This window comes from Triticum dicoccoides, chromosome 1A (assembly GCF_002162155.2).
Source record: "Triticum dicoccoides isolate Atlit2015 ecotype Zavitan chromosome 1A, WEW_v2.0, whole genome shotgun sequence".
Classification (NCBI taxonomy): domain Eukaryota; kingdom Viridiplantae; phylum Streptophyta; class Magnoliopsida; order Poales; family Poaceae; genus Triticum; species Triticum dicoccoides.
In genome coordinates this window covers 200,177,091-200,192,992 of record NC_041380.1, presented here as the reverse complement: position 1 = coordinate 200,192,992, position 15,902 = coordinate 200,177,091, and positions in this window count along the sequence as shown.

The window sequence follows — 15,902 nt, the reverse complement described above, 5'->3', positions numbered from 1 at the left end:
TCGTAGTAGCAGTCGAACAATGGCGTCCGTACTTGCAACACAGCGAATTCGTCATTCATACAGACCAAAAAAGTCTGATCCACCTAGAAGAGCAGCGGCTAACAACACCCTGGCAACAACGGGCATTCACCAAGCTTTTGGGTTTGCGCTACACAATCAGATACAAGAAGGGTGCCGAGAACACAGCAGCTGATGCCCTATCCTATTCCAAACCTACGGCAACACTATTCATAGTCACCTCCTGTCAGCCCAGTTGGCTCGAAGATGTGTTGTCCAGCTACAACTGTAACCCACAAGCATAAAAGTTGCTGGAGCAACTAGCCATCAGGGAAGACCCCAAGGGACGTTTCACTCTCCAGAGCGGCATTCTGCATTTCCAAGGACATATCTGGCTCGGCGGCTCCACGTCCCTCTAGCAGAAGATCATGACTTCCTTCCATGACAGCCCACTGGGAGGTCACTCAGGATTCCCAGCTACATTTCGACGTATTCGTCGTGTGTTTGCATGGCCCAAGATGAAGATTCAAGTACTTCAGTTTGTTCGCCGTTGTCCCATCTGTCAACAAGCCAAACCTGACAGGTCAGCATACCCCGGTCTTCTGGAACCCCTGCCAATACCTCAACATCCGTGGGACATGATCACCATGGATTTTGTCGAAGGGCTTCCTCAGTCAGGCAAATTCAACTGCTTGTGGGTCTTGGTCGACAAGCGCACCAAGTTTGCTCACTTTCTGCCGCTCTCCCACCCGTATACAACATCCAAGGTGGCTCTTCTCTACATGACCAACATCTACAGCGTCCACGGTCTTCCTAGTGCCATCATATCCGACCGGGACCCGGTGTTCACCAGTTTGTTTTGGCGGGAGCTCTTCAAGCACACCGGCACGAAACTGCGTATGAGCACCGCCAACCACCCTCAGACGGACGGGCAAACCGAACGCGTCAACCAGTGCGTTGAAACTTATCTTCGGTGTTTTGTGCACGCCTGCCCATGATGCTGGAGCCATTGGATACCCCTCGCTCAGTTCTGGTACAATACTTCCCACCACTCAAGCATCGGTATGTCCCCGTTCAAGGCTCTCTTCGGGCACGAGCCGCGGCACTGGGGCATCACAAGCACAGCCGCGTGTCACGTCCCTGCATTGCAAACATCTCCACCGAGCCCAGCAATACATGAAAGAGCAAGCGGACAAACGACGGTCGCCGCGTGCATTTGAGGTCGGTGATTTAGTCTACATGAAGCTTCAGCCTTATGTTCAAACCTCAGTTGCACGGCGTGCAACCCACAAGCGGTCATTCAAGTATTATGGGCCATTCAAAATCATTGCCAAGATCAATGCGGTGGCATACAAACTGGATCTGCCAGCGCAGTCCCAAGTGCACCCTGTCTTCCATGTTTCCCAGTTGCGCTGCTGCCTCACTCCGGGTATGATTTCATCTCCTGAGCTCCATGTTCAATCTGACATCCCTGTAGTCCCTGTCGCAGTACTGGGGATGCGCTGGCGCAGGAAGAATGGTTCGACGGTCGAGCAAGTTCTCATATGGTGGTCGAATCAAGCGAGCACACGTGACAGCTGGGAAGACAAAGCAGTGTTATAGGATCGTTTTCTGGCAGCTGAGGCTTGGGGGCAAGCCTCCTCGCAAGGGGGAGGGGATGTCAGCACCCCTATCCCTCACAGGCAGGCTGACCAGGAGGGCCCACCGACCCAAGGATCGCCAGGCTCGCCTACCAGGCCTGCCAGGACCAAGAAGCCCAACCTGCGAGTGACCGGACCGGCCTGGGTGCAGTAAGGCCTGGCGACCCACCACTACTTAAGGCGACGCCACCAGTGGAGCGACCATCCAGTGGATCAAGGCATCGGCGGCGGCAACCCTAACTCTATTCCCCTTCTGTTCTTCGTCTTTTATCCATACCTTGTAATCGAACCTGTGAGTCGAGCTAGTGTGAGTGAATTGAGTGCAATTGCTTCCACCACTATTCCGCCTCTTACATTAGGTGATTTCGCGGCTTGAGGCCGCACCAGCGAGGATGACTCGGTGTAGATGTTACAGCATCCTGCTGTCTGATGGAAGTTGAGAGCAGCGCAAGGAAAATACTCGTCACGGAGGCCGGCGGGTTGGAACGGCGCAAGGCGACAGTCCAGCTGAAGAGGCGAGTGGCGGCTCCGTGTCGGAGGCAAGGCAGCAGCGGACCCAGAACAATGGAGAACCGCGGGGAGATTGGCAAGGACGGCCATGGGAACGAGGCGTCGCAGGGCTCACGCGGAGGAATCGGCCGCAGGGGGCGAGGCGGACTTGGGCGGCGGAAAAAATGGCAGACTCACCCACGGCGGCTTACGGCAGCGGGTGTGAGCCGGCAAGGTGAGCGAGGCCCGCTCGTGGGGTGAACGACAGGCGGTTTGAGAAGCCGGCTCGAGAATGGAGTGGCCGCTTGCCAACGGAGACCGGCTCAGGCGGAAGCAGGCCAGCAATGTGCAGTCGCAGTAGCAGAAACCGGGTCTGAGTTGACTTGTCTTTCCAACTCTTGTCCAATCAAGTGTCCAAATCGGTATAATAGCTATCCTCTTCTTTTTCTTCTTTTTGATTTCCACGTTGAGTGGATGTACTTGGCTTGTCCTGGAGGACGTGCGTGGACAACTGCTTGGCTGTACTAGTATGCATGCTCGGGACTTGGGTGTATCGTACCCTCGTTAAGAGACTTGCACTGATTTGCTTGACTCCTCTCCTTACGCTGCTATTTGGATGATATGCATGCATAGTTTTCCAATTATTCTGCATGCTTTGGCTTTGGTACTTCGCTAATCAGTGTTACGTGTTCCGATTAGAATATAAGTCGTCGAATTTGCTTTTGGATCTGCGGAATATATTCCTATTGCCCCTATGACAGAAAATGATCCGACGAAATACGTGTGACTGCTGCTTCTTGACTCGCGCGTCCATAACGACCCACTGAACTGATAAATTTCCAAACCGGCTCCTCCTCATCCGGAAACTTGCTACTTGTCGGCTTTTCCCATTGTTTTGCAGGTTTCACGTGAAGATACGGCAACTGACCCCTTGCATGCACGGGTGCCTAACTTGGTCGATCGAAAGAAAACAAGGACTACGGCGGCTCGTCGCCCTTAGTGTGTCCGCCGCGTAATTCAAGGAGGAAGAAACTGTAGCGAAAAGTTTAATCTCGGTCTCAATGATTTTTTCTATACTGCAGCGGTGGAGCGGACGCAACCCTAGTTCTTTCCTGATCACAATCTTGTGTATGCTCTTCTGACTGTTTGTCGCTGATGTAGATTCTCTCTTCGTCCAGAAAATTGTGAACTCTTTGATCCCTCAGAGAGATCCCTCCAAAAAATCAACACCATCGTGCGCTAGTCTCATGGTGGGTGTCAACTGTCGTGAAATTGTCACGTTAGATATCCTTAGTGTGAGGACTTAGTCGCGAGGCCAATGCATCTATGTGGTAGCTTGAGAGGGGTTGAGCGGAATCGAGAGACGCAACACAAGACAAGGGTTTAGACAGTTTCGGGCCCCGAGAAACATCATCCCGTAACAACCCTACATGCTGTTTGAGGCTAGATCTTATTATCATCACGAGGGAGTCGCCGTAAACCGGCTCTCCTCTAGTTGTGTCTAGCCCTAGAGATTGTTTCTTGCTTCTTCCCCTTTGAGGAGCCCAGCCCCTCCTTATATATGTTGAAGGGGCGGGTTACATGTGGAGTCCAACTCAGACTTTAACTTAAACTATTTTGACTTCCCTTCCTGGGCTTCTTAACGTCTGCCGGTTTAACATTGTTCTGCCGGTTTAACATTGTCTGTCGGTTTAACATTGTTTGCCGGTTTAACATTGTCTGCCGATTTAACATCAGCCGGTTTACCGTCTATCTTAGCCATCTGTCTTGACTCTCTGTCTTAACTCTCCGCCGGTTTACCATCCGCCGGTTTACCAAGTCCCAGCCGGTTTATAACTCCAGCCGGGTCATACCGCGGGGTATATCCCCGACAACTACTATTCCAGTTCATGCTCACCACCGCTGGTTGGTTCCTCCACCGTTGCACCTACTAGAGCAGCCCCACCTCGGATTGTGAGCGCGACACCATCTCAAGAGTATGGGACATTGTTAATGTCCGTACCTACATCAGCTACGTCTTTGCGACAAGGTAACAATAAAGGTATTGATGATATAACTTCACATGAGAATGATGCATGCCTAGTTAACTTGAATGCATCATGTGTTGAGTTACCTGTTGATTTGAGCACACCTATTTTAGAGAATCTTATTACTGTCATGAATGCGTCATGTGATCAAATAACTGAAAGACCAACAATTTTGAGTGCACCCATTGAATTAACTGTTGATGCAAAAGAACCAATGTTTAATCATTTTGATATGACCTCTAATCTTGGTGATGATTCTATGTCCAATGACTTATTGCATGTTTGCTTATTTAAGCATGGTGTAGCATGTAAATTTGATGCAAGTAAGGTTTATTCACCAATGTTGGGATGGTTTCATGATGAACATTGTCAATCTTTTGAAATGAATAAGAGTTTCACTTATATGTGCAAACTGAGTTGCAATATTTTCATGCCTTCTATTTTTTGTGATAAATTTTTGGCTTTAGATTTTATGAACTATGAAAGTTACTCATGTATACATGTGTCATATGTGCAAAAATCAAGGGAAGTAAAAAAGGATGACATAAACATATACAACATGTACACCTTGTCTCTTTTGTTAGCCACATTTAAGATTAAGCAACGCCAAGGACGGCTTTGTTTTCAAGAAGGGAAGGATGATGAGGACATGACTACCTTGGATAAGACCAAAAATATTGCATACATGCATATTTGTCAGGTGATTTCTAGTGCAAACTATTCAATAATCTATTTATGTTATCCAGAACAAAAATACTTCACACACTTTTGTGTTTTGTCTAATTGTAGGTGTATGGGACATTTGTACAATCCACGTATGAAGATAAGGGAAAAGGAGAAGTTTATGTTCTGTTCAAAAAGTCCTCTCACATCACTTTTGGGCCACGAGAAGATAGAGTCCATGTCTCTCACGTTTTGGATTCAAATTCGGACTTCACAGACATACGTGACTCAAAACGTCAACAACTTTCTCATACGGACTCCAAATTGTATGATTCTTTTTTGTTGGAAACTAGATTTCGTGCTCTTTCCAACCCAATTGGAATCACCTTCAAATTCGTCCGGAGCATTGAGATATCGACGAAACAATCTGACACTGAAGCAGAATCTGAGTCAAACAACAAGTCCAAAGGTGTTGCACCACCTCCACTTGGGCCCATGATCCTTGTACGACCTAGGGTTAGTTTTAGGCTGCCTTGGGGTGTGTTCTCCCACCTCCTTGGCCGCCACCCCTTGCTCCTATATAAGTAGATCCATCTAGTAGCTTTTTGCTGGGGGATTTGTTTAGTTCAAAGTTAGCCATTGCAACTTCGTGTACTTCGTTTGTGTCCAACGACCAAACCAAGACCGCTTACGGGTCCCTACCATTATAAATACTTCATATATATTTGCAATATTCAGATTGCTTTATCATATTATTGCTCGTTCTTCGATTGCTTGCTGGAATAGATCTTCGTGGTCACGATGACCGTGCTTTCGGCATCAACAGTAACCTCAGGAGATTGGTTTAGCGATTGCTAAGGCGCAACATCTTGCACGTTTGTAGTTGGATCGTCAAAGTCGACTCCACCAAATCGATAGTTATCATCTCATCAAAAGATCGGGACACCCTGCCTCTATCATCCATAGAACAAGAATTAGGCCACCATATGAATCAATCATGAGGGCATCTTATGGATCTCGAAACAAAGATGACAAAACATAGATCCATGCTTTATGCCTAGCTAAGGGCGTAAAACTACAGTGCTTGTTGGGAGGCAACCCAATGAATAAATTTCTTTTTTTCTTTTTGCTTCCTGTTTTTGAGTGTTGGAACAATTATTCTACTGCTATGATTGTGTTTTTTATGTTTTAGTTAGTGTTTGTGCCAAGTAAAGCCTTTAGAATCTTCTTGGGTGATAGTTGTTTGATCTTGCTGAAAAAACAGAAACTTTTGCACTCACGAAAATAATTCTCATTTTTAACCAAAGAGCGATGAAATACCTATTCCTTTTGCAGTAGATCTATATTCAAATTGCTCAGGACTTCCTAATTTTTTGATTTTCTGGAGTTACAAAAGTATTCGAAATAGTCAGATTTCTACAGACTATTCTGTTTTGACGGATTCTGCTTTCTTTGCGTTGTGTGCTTGTTTTGATGGATCTATGGTTATCTTTGATGAGTTTTTGCCATAGAAAAGTTGGAATACAGTAGATATAATGCAAGAACAAAATATGAATTGGTTTGATACAACACTTATAGTAGTGATTTATTTTCTTATACTAACGGATGTCACAAAGGTTTTGTTGAGTTTTGTGTGATTGATGTTTTCAAGTGTTGGGTTATCTTACGATGGATGAAGGAATAAGGAGTAGAAGAGCCTAAGCTTTGGGATGCACCGGCATCCCAAGCTATTATCCAAAAATGAGCAACCAACTAAGCTTGGGGATGCCCCTGAGTGGCATCCCCTCTTTCTTCTAACGACCATCGGTATTTTACTCGAAGCTATGGAGCGTCTTGGATTCCCAATAGTAATTTGTTCACCCACCGTTTGCTATTTTTCTCGAGAGAAGCCACCAGTGAAACCTATAGCTCCCGGGTCTCTTTCTCATATATTTTCCTTTGTGATCTACTTTTATTTGCATTTATTTTCAGATCTATTAATCCCAAAAGTACAAAAATACTTTGCTGCACTTTATTTTATTTGCGATCTATTTATTCAATCTATTACAACTTTATCCCGTCCGTTTGCCAATTTCTAGCGCTGTTACCCGAAAGGGATTGACAACCCCTTTAACACATCGAGTTGCGAGTGGTTGTTATATGTGTACATGGGCTATTTACGTTGTGTTTCTTGGTTCTCCCTGGTTCGATAACCTTCGTTTCATATCTGAGGGACATACCTAATGCTGCTATGCTCCATCATCCCTTCCTCTTTGGGGAAATACCGACATAGCTTCAAGTGAAATCAGGGCTCATACCACTGGTGCCCACCGGGCCCCCAGGCTCCCCAGTGATGTTGTCCTCCGGCGAGTCCGACCAAGAGGAGAGGTCGGACTCAGAGGCGACCCGGGAGGGGTGGGGGAGACTTCTCCTCCATGCCAAACCGATCTCCTCCGCACCCTCCCGACGATGACGACACCGGCGAGCACTCAGTGAGGGAGTCGCCGCACTCTGCTGGGGTCACGACGAGGTCTAAGGCCAGCCCTCCGAAGAAGCCGAAGGCAGGGGTCCCAAAGAAGAGCAGATCAGCGCTGATCCTCGAGGCGGTGCTTCTACTTCGTCGCCAGATGGCGCCGCTGCAGATCCTGGTGTCGTGCCATTGTCTGCCCCTGGGGCTCGCGCGCTGGTGCCCCAGCCCGTGAAGCATGTGGGCATGGTGCTTCAGAAGAGGGTGAGGGATTATGCCACCGTGGACTAGTAAGTGCTCTGCCTTGATCTTTTGTTCCCTGTTCTTGCCATAGTATCTTGATGCCTTCCTCTTGTACGGCTAGGCCAATGCCTGTGGTGTAGTAGAAGAAGGAGACGGCTGTGACACCCAAGACCCAGCAGCCTGCCGTGGTCACGCCACATTTGGCACAGAAGGATGGTGGTGGCTCCCGTGCTTCTGCGGCTAGGTCATCCTTGCGAGACTCAGAGGCCTGCCCTCAAGAGAGGGTAGTATCTGCAGCCAGGCCGGCTCCGGAGGTGCTCGACCTTAGCTCGCCTGCTGAGGTCCCGAAGGCTCTGGAGCCCCCAGCCCCCTCTACTGCTAACTTACCGATCCTGGCGTCGGCACTGTCTCCTCCCCCTTCCAGCATGCTTCTGGGCCGTGATTCTACCGTTTCACCTGGTGCTCTAGAGGAGGCTCTTTCCGTGCTGACCCAACTTCGCAATGATCTTTGAGGCACCGACCATTGCCTGGCGTCAGGGCGCCTGGAGCTGATCTCGGGATGGCTGCGATCCGACGCGTCCGTTAGGGCAGCATGGATCCACGCCTTAGCGGCCTCCAAGGAAGGTAAATAGGTTGCCGGCCTAGCCGCGGCCGTCCGCGATGTGGCGTTGAAGGATGCTAAGGCTGCCAAGGAGCGTTGTTGGGTGGCGGAGGCTGAGCTGGAGACCCTGTGCAACGAGCGTGCCGCCGAGGCTCATCAGCGCGAGGCACGGGAGGAGGAGCTGAAGGCTCAAGAAGACGCGGTCACCGGTCGGGACACCGAGCTAGAGCAATCAGCGCGGAAGCAGGTCGCGGATCGCGACTTCCTGGAGAAGCTGAAGAAGGAGGTGGAGGCGGGGAAGGCCCAGCTGGAGACCAAGGCCAAAGTTCTTGCCAAAGATCGTTCCGCCTTTGATTCTCTTGAGAGGATGTCCCGTGAGGCACTGCGGGACCTCTACGGGAGGGGGTAGAAGAAGCTGTTGGTGACCGCTGAGGAAGGCCCAGCCGATCTGCTCCCCTAACTGGTCATGATGCTCAAGGGTGTTATCCTTGGGGGCGGGCCCATGGTGGAGGGAGAGGCCCGCACGCTCTCCACCTCGGCCGTGACCCGCGTCTTCAGCCACCTCCATCTTTGCAACCCCAACTTTGACTTTGAAGCCTTGCTTGAACTTGTGGACCTGGACCGCTGTGTTGCCTCTACCGAAGTCGTGAAGGGCCAGGTGGAGGCCCTACTGCGGAAGTTCCTCGCCATCGAGCCCGTGCCCACGGCCGATGATGCCACCGAACCTGCAGCTACGACTGAAGGCAAAGGCGGCGGCGACGTTATCGATGATGGGGCACCCCTCGTGGGAGACGGCGATGCTCAAGGCTGAAGAAGAAGCTTGTTGGTGGCATTCCCCTTAATCTTACCTCTTGCAACATGTATTGTGCCTCCTGGAGGCATTAAAACTTATGTGTCCTGCACCTTTTAAGAGACAGCGTTTCTTGTAATAATTTGCTAGGATCTTGCGATTTCCTACCCGTTTGCTTTACCATTCTGCGTCGGTAGGGCCCGACCCCGCATGTACCTCAGCCGACATTGGGTCGTCCTGATCGCTAGGACGAGACCAAGGGGTGAGGGGCTAAGTGACCAGTTAGGCTCCTGAGTCGCGATGCTCAGGAGTCCCCTTTGACGTAAAATAGCCCTCGGGAAGGAGATGTGTGAGTATGCCTTAGTGTCCTGTGTCGGCAGGGCCCGGCCCCGCGCATACCTCAGCCGCTGTTGGGTCATCCGAATCGCCAGGACGAGAACAAAGAGTGAGGGGCTACGCGACCAGTTAGGCTCCTGAGTCGGGATGCTCAGGAGTCCCCCTTGACGTACGGACAGATCTCCATACCTTTCCTCACCAAGGTCTCGCTCGAGAGGGGCGCACGATGACCAGGTTTGAGAGACCTTGAAAGGTGGCTTACGCTAGGCGTGACCCGAGCATAGCCCCCGTTCCCAGCCCCCTCGCGCAACTCTCCCGAGGGGAAAGTGTTGCGATGAGGCTGGACACTGAGCCTGGCGGCTACCTAAGGTTGGTGCGGCCATGCAACCGCCCCCAGTTGTTTATCACCAACGCGGAGCATGGCGCTTCCGCACTTACATGGGCATAGCCGCTCCTCGACTGTGTCGACTGCCCGCCCGGAGCATGGTGCTTCCACTGGTGCATGGGTGAGGGATCCCTCTAAGTGGATCCCCCGGGGCATGTACAGCCCCTCCCTGACACGTGGCTTGCACGGCAGGGCTAGAGGAGGTGTGTCTGGGCACTCGTGAGCCAACGCGGGACTCACGAGGCCCTACCTCAAGGCAAGTTGAGCCTGAATTTGATTCTTGACACTTGTGATGGCCCTGCGAGATGGTTAGACAACCTGCGCCGAATGAATCTCCTGAGGTTATCGCATGAGAAGGCCAAACATGAACGACCCCAGGAGGTGACGTGAACGGGACCGGACCACCAGAAAGAGCTCAGTCATTGGGTTTATCGATGCTGCATTGATGGACCCGAGCACAGACGCTATGCCCAATCTTCTCATGCGAAAATCCTGAAGAAAGACAATCGGCGCGTGGCTCCCGTGGTGACAAGGCACCGGTTCGCGCGCCTTAGCTCGTCCGCCCACGATTAGCTCATGCGAGAACAAGGCACCAAGGGACATGGGAGGTGACGTACACGGGAGCTGGCCCATGAGCCAGAGCTCAGCCTCTTGGGTTTAGAAATGCTGCAGGGACGGACCCGAGCACAGATGCCGTGCCAGTCCTTAATCATGAGGCGGACTTGGTGGGTCTGCAAGGGCGTCCGACGTTTGTGGTATCAAAGTACCGGACATGCATATAATAATCATAAAGCAACTCATGGGAGGAGGTAGCGCTAGCTCCATCGATGCAAGGACGATACATGCCACAGGGACAGACCCACGCGGCCTGGGGGTGATGCAGCTCGAGGGGCGCCTCCAACAGAGCGACTAGAAGATGCAAGAAAGATACACGCCGCGGGGATAGGCCCATGCGATCTGGGGATTATGCAGCCCGTGGGGTGCCCCCAACTGAATAAACTGGAAAATATCACCTCGCTCCGTTGCTGAAGAGATGTTGGAGTAGCTAAAGATGCGTGCTGAAGAGGTCGCTCCTCACGAGCCGCCTGGGCCTGAGACTTCGGAGACTCTGACGGCTCGGGAGGCTCATGAAGAACCGTCACCATCTCCGTCAGGACCGCGTGGTGCCTGGCCTCCTGAGCCATCACGATGCTTTGCATGCGACGCTGGAAGGAAATAGCCACGCTCGACAGGAAAAAAGGCATGTGAACATAGTTGTGAGGGGGCCCCTCACACCGACCAACGTGCGATGACCAGAAGTGCTCCTGGACTGTGGCCCTGTTGAGCCCCGGAATGTTGATACAGACGTGCAACTCGTTTTCCTCGCCAGGACAAGGAGCCGCGCCAGGTGGTGGGCGGCGGTCGCCGCGCATGGCTCTCGCCTCTTGAAGCACCTGGTGATGAACTCCTGAGCACCTGGCACCCCGTGCCTTGTGCCCTCGTGAGGGAATCGTGTGATGTAGCATGCCTCCACGTGGTGCCCGAGTGCCTCCCTCGTGACATTAGCCAAGTCAGAGGCCCTCTAGAAGAGAGCCCCCGAGCCCAGCCTGAGGAGGGCGCTGGGCGCGCCTTCCTATGTGTGAGAGGGAGGCGCCCCGTCCATGGGCGCAGGTCCTGAGGTGGTGTTGCTAGAGACACCGCTGTCCTAAGGCTCTTGGAGGAGTAGCTGCTTCTTCTTCTTGGGGGCAGCCTCAGGAGGGTGGATGGTGCCCTCATTGTCTGGGTCCTCAATCGCTGCGGCCTGGTAGGTGCGCTCGAGAGAGCACACCGCATCCTTCTCCTTGCAGGCCACCGTGATGATGTCGTGGTTCCCTGGCATCTTGAGGACATTGTAACCATAGTGATTCACCACCATGAACTTGGCCATGGCTGGATACCCTAGGATGGCATTGTACGGAGGGCATATGTGGGCGACGTCGAAGTCGATGAGATCAGTGCGGTAGTTGTCATGTTGGTCGAAGGCGATAGGGAGGCGGATTTGCCCTATCGGGGTGGTGGAGCCGTCGATCACTCCTAAGAAAGGCTTGGTGGGCTGCAGCTTGTCATATGGTACTTGGAGGCGGTCGAACGTTTTGATGGAAAGAACATTGAGCCCCGCTCCGTCATCGATGAGGGTCTTGGTGACGAGGACATTGCTGATGATGGGCGAGCAAAGCATCAGGAGCAGTTGCCGCGCACTTGAGCTGGTCGGACGAGCTGAAGTTGATGGTGCACTTGGACCACCTGAGCGGACATGTGGCCTCGAGCCCGGGGAGGGTCGCGTTCACCTCGTGAGCGAACTGCTTGAAGATGTGCCGAGAGGCTGGGGCCTGAGCACCACCAAAGATGCAGGTGATGGCACGTGGTTCCTGGAAGCCCCCAGCCCCCTCATCTGGTGGTGGTCGTCTTTCCTACTTGGTGGCGGTGGCAGTGGAGGGAGGCCGGCGTTGCCCTGAGGACGGTCCTCACGAGGTTGATCTCTCCAGGCGCCCTCGCGAGGCTGGCCCTGCCAGCGGTCATCATGAGGCTGGTCGTGCCACTCCTGGTGGGGGACGCGGTCGTCCCTGCATCCTCCACTTCGACCTGGCTATAGACCCGATCGTAGTGGTCGAGGCATCGACTGAGGCGTCCGTCGCGTATGGCCCTGAGCTCCTAATAGTCGTTGGTGTTGTAGTTTTGTATGTTGTGGAAGACGCGGAATGGACGGCTGTCGTTGGATGACCTTGGGTGGTCGCAGCCGCGCTTCATCTCTGGTTCAGCCGCAAGCACGGTCGCCCCCTTGTGATAACCCACAAGTATAGGGGGTCGCCATAGTTTTCGAGGGTAGAGTATTAGACCCAAATTTATATATTCGACACAAGGGGAGCCAAAGAATATTTGAAGGTATTAGCAGCTGAATTGTCAATTCAACCACACATGTAGATTAATTATCTGCAACAACGTGATCAGTAGCAAAGTAATGATAGTTTTGATAATAGTTGCAGTAGCAATGGTAACAGGAACATTCATAGTAGTAGTTTTGTAGCAAATGCAACAGTAACGATAGCAGTAGTCACTTAGCAAGAACAATATAAGATAAATTCGTAGGCATTGGATCGATGACTTGTTGGACGATATTCATCATGAGACAGTTATAACATAGGGCGATGCGTCACTAGCTCTAGTTCATCAATATAATGTAGGCATGTATTCCGTAAATAGTCATACATGCTTATGGAAAGAACTTGCATGACATCTTTTGTCCTACCCTCCCGTGGCAGCGGGGTCCATATTGTAAACTAAGGGATATTTGTAACACCCACGATGCGGCTATATCTCCCACGTGTCGGAGCACGACTTAAAGGCATAACCGCATAGTAGGCATGTCGCAAGAGGGGTAATCTTTACACATCCCATGTAATGAATAAGAAAGGGATAAAGAGTTGGCTTACAATCGCCACTTCACACAATACAGGAATATAGCATTACATCATCCCGAATACAATCAAGGTCCGACTACGGAACCAAAATAAAAGAAGACCACCCCTAATGCTAGATCCCCGATCGCCCCGACTAGGCTCCACTATTGATCAACTAGAAACGAAACAACACAATGAACACGATCTTCATCGAGCTCCTCCTTGAGCTCGGTTGCGTCACCTGCACGGTATCATCGGCACCTGCAACTGGTTTTGGAAGTAATCTGTGAGTCATGGGGACTCAGCAATCTCACACGCTCGTGATCAAGACTATTTAAGCTTATGGGTAGGAAAAGGTAGTGAGGTAGAGCTGCAACAAGCACTAAGCATATATGGTGGCTAACATACGCAAATAAGACTGAGAAGAGAAGCAAAGCACGGTCATGAAGCTAGAAGTGATCAAGAAGTGATCCTGAAAGCATTTTGTTCAAGCATAACACAAGAACCGTGTTCACTTCCCGGACTCCGCCAGAAAGAGACCATCACGGCTACACACGCGGTTGATTCATTTTAATTAATTTAAGTGTCAGGTTTTCTACAACTGGATATTAACAAATACCCATCTTCCCATAACCGCGGGCACGACTTTCGAAAGTTCAAAACCTTGCAGGGGTGTCCCAACTTAGCCCATCACAAGCTCTCACGGTCAACGAAGGATATTCCTTCTCCCAGGAAGACCCGATCAGACTCGGAATCCAGGTTAAAAAACATTTCAACAATGGTAAAACAAGACCAGCAAAGCCGCCCGATGTGCCGACAAATCCCAATAGGAGTCACACGTATCTCGTTCTTAGGGAACACTAGATGAGTGCGCCGTACAACTAAAACCAAACCTCGAGTTGCCCTGAGGTGGCGCTGCAAAGGACTCTAGTTTGGACCAACACTCAAGGGAGCACTGGCCCGGGGGTTTAAAATAAAGACGACCCTTGAGTCTACAGAACCCAAGGGAAAAAGGCTTAGGTGGCAAATGGTAAAACCAAGGTTGGGCCTTGCTGGAGGAGTTTTATTCAAGGAGAACTGTCAAGGGGTTCCCATTATAACCCAACATCGTAAGGAACGCAAAATCAAGGAACATAACACCGGTATGACGGAAACTAGGGCAACAAGAGTGGAACGAAACACCAGGCATAAGGCCGAGCCTTCCACCCTTTACCAAGTATATAGATGCATTAAAGTAAACAAGATATAATAATGATATCCCAACAATAAACATGTTCCAACAAGGAACAAACTCCATCTTCACCTGCAACTAGCAACACTATAAGAGGGGCTGAGCAAAGCGGTAACATAGCCAAACAACGGTTTGCTAGGACAAGGTGGGTTAGAGGCTTGACATGGCAATATGGGAGGCATGATATAGCAATTGGTAGGTATCGCGGCATAGCAAAAGTGTGAGCAACTAGCAAGCAAAGATAGATGTGATTTCGAGGGTATGGTCATCTTGCCTGAGATCCCGCAAGGAAGAAGAACAAGTCCATGAAGAAGACAAATGGACGTAGTCGAACGGGTCCTCACAAACGCGACATTATCGGAACTAACCTGCAGAAGCAACACCGGAAAGAAGCAAACAACATCGTAAACAATCATCACATAAACATGGCATGATGCACAACCAAGTATGATGCACGTCCGGTTTAATGAGGCATGGCATGGCAAAGTGGACAAACAATACTACAAATTAAGTGGAGCTCAATATGCAAACACCACAACAAGTTATTTAGTTCGATCTCGTTTATGTACCCAACAATATTAAATGTAGTTAAACATGGCAAGAGGTGAAACATAATGAAAACTACCTTTCTAGGCAAGTTTAAATGAGGCCGGAACAACAAGCAATAAGTCCGGAAAATCCTCATGTGCATATTAATGGATTTGGTACCGTTCTTCCCTAAACACAATTTTAGGTTTATTAAACATGCAAAGTGATGCCACCATGTTAAACTAGGTATTTTTCTACCCCATTTACATATAAATTTTATTTAAAATGGAGCTACGGTTATTTAGTTATGAATTAAACTGTTTTAGCATGCTATATGAGCAAATTTAATCAAACAACATTTTTAACATTTTAAACATAGATGAAAGTGGCATATTATGAACCTACACAAAATTCTAAGCATTTAACATATAGATATCATATTAAACCGGTGCATGGTTGATGAGTTATTCAATGCATGAAGTCTAGGGGGCATTTCTGTAAAACTTCAGTCTCAGGATAAATAGCTAAAATCACAACAGGGAAACAAAAATACACTGGGCCGAATCCAGTCGCGGCCTAACAGGAACATGCGCTGGGAGGGGGGTTTCTCACCATGGGCTATGGCCCAGGTCGGTGGGAGAGGCAGGCTGGGCTGGAGGTCGATGCGCTGGGCCGGCCTGCCTGCGGGGCCCACGATGGGAGGACTCGTCCCCGATCTCCTGACGAGGACGAGGCAGAAAGGAACCGACGAACATTGATGGCGGACGGCGGCTGGATTCGGCGACGTCGAGCGCAGAGGACGCCGGAGGTGGACGGGAACAGCCGGAGGAAGCGGATCTAGGCGACGGCTCGCCGGATCCGGCGCAGGAACGGCTGGGACGGGTGCTGGCGACGACGAGCGGGTCCTGCAGAGAGAGAGAGAGAGCGAGAGAACTGAGAGGGTAATGGAAAAAAGAGAGAGACAGGGCAGCGCGACCTGGTGCTCGCCAGCGGCGAGGCGCTCGCCGGCGCGGATGGCTGATGCGGCGATAGGGCAGCCCCGGCGAGGACCAAGGCGGTGGCAGAAGCCTCGGGAGGGGCGGCAGCAAGAAGATGGCGCACATGGGGCTC